The sequence below is a fragment of the Lygodium microphyllum genome, chromosome 1 (assembly GCF_053477565.2).
Source record: "Lygodium microphyllum isolate KBCC chromosome 1, Lygodium_microphyllum_v1.1.10, whole genome shotgun sequence".
Lineage (NCBI taxonomy): Eukaryota > Viridiplantae > Streptophyta > Polypodiopsida > Schizaeales > Lygodiaceae > Lygodium > Lygodium microphyllum.
The window spans coordinates 74,376,294-74,378,130 of NC_141135.1; positions in this window are offsets into that span (position 1 = coordinate 74,376,294).

The window sequence follows — 1,837 nt, forward strand, 5'->3', positions numbered from 1 at the left end:
CGCCTCTGTGGGGGGTAGATGTGGAGATCTGTGGACCTGTCGGGCGAGGCGAGGGGGGGGCGTGTGGTGCTCTGCCGAGGGGGGACGCTCGCTCTGCATTACCCTGTTATGGCTGTCTGAGGAGTTCCCTACGGTCCCCCCTACCATCTCCCTCTCTGTCGTCTCTGTACTCGTGTAAAACCCTCTGCATCCACCTGTGGGCTTGTAGGCAGGGCCACCCTTGCACCGAAGCGCGTACACTCTGCTACCTGGTGCCCAAAGTCATGGCAGCGCAGACACTGCCCTAGCTGCCTGGTCACAATGACCTGCTGCCTAAAGGAGTGCCCGCCCACCCCAATCTCTAGGAACTGTGGGATATTCTTGACCTCTTTCACTGCCACCTGTACCTTTGGGACTCTTGCTGTTGTCATTGCATCCGGGAAAGACGCGAGAAGGACAGTGCCGAAGAGCCGTCCAAAGTCTTCCACCACTTGGCGATACTCTATCGCTAGGCCGGGGAAGAGAAGGGTGACCGGTGCCGAAGAAACCTGTTGTGGAGTGCAAATGCCTCCACAGTAAAGCCACTATACCAAGGGACCATGTATATGACCCCCTTCTTGGATGCATATGGTGAACTGGCAAGTAACTTGCGAGCTGCGTCTGCCGAACTGAGCCGGACCATGAAGATCCCTTCGCCCATTAGGACCACCTCCACATCTACGTTGTGCCGATGCGCAACGTGGAGTGGAGCCAGTCCCGAAGCTTGGCCCTAGCCGGGAAATGTCCTACTACCTGACCATAAATCGTTGTTTCCTTTAGCTCCAACTCCTTAGCTCGGACGGCTAAGAGCTGCTCCTCAGAGAGGACGACGCGCAAGGTGTTTGACTAGGGGGCACTCGTTGAGTACGCCGACGTCTTACCAGAGGTTTCCATTGTGCGTCCCTTCTAAAAGAACTACCAATCACGTCGCAGTGCTACCTGAGGAGGGGGGGGGATGGATTAGGCGGCGGCAGCCAGGGTGGCCGAAACCATTGGGACGGGACAGGGCGAACAATCAGGGCCGGGGGGAAACGGCCAAGCGAGGCGGACAGTCGCAAACCGGCGGGGCACGGGGGACTCAGTGTAGGGGGGGCGAGCTGACGGAATAGCCGTTGATGATGGCACGAACAATCTGGATCGGCCGCGATCAGACGGAGCGGGAAGAAACGATCAAACAGAGCGGGGGGCGGGCGTGATCAAACGGAGCGGGAAGGAACAATCAAACAGAGCGGGGGGCTGGCGCGAACAGAAGGAGCGGGGGGGAGCTTGCGACGTGACAGGTGTTGAGCAAATACACGGCATGAATAGACTAGTCTAACAATGCTACTTATAAAATCAAAGATATTTGGAAAATCCTTATCACTACAGTGAATGGGGATGTTGTCACCTTAAAGGATGTTTTACATGCATTGTGGTTAAGGACACACGTGATGATGATATGATTGTCATCACTGGTACATTATGTCATGGCTTGTACAAACTATTAAACGGCTTCATTCATGGTTCTTGAAACTGCACTTATGCACATTCTCTCCAAAAAACCTCACATGAGTTTAGTCTCAGCTGTCTTTGTGGTGACCTTGCATCCGAGGAAAGTAATCTTGAGGTATACGTGCGTGTGTGTGTGTGTGTGTGTGTGAGAGCAACATTGAAATGGGGAGGTGCAAATGACATAGGCAAGACCAACCATAAAAAACAATATGATTGCAAATGAAAAGACTGACAAAGACACTGCATCTAGACTGCATTCACATCAAAACGAGTGCTTGAAGCCACAAATGGGGTGTTCATCAAGTCATTCATAACCCACTTTACTTTA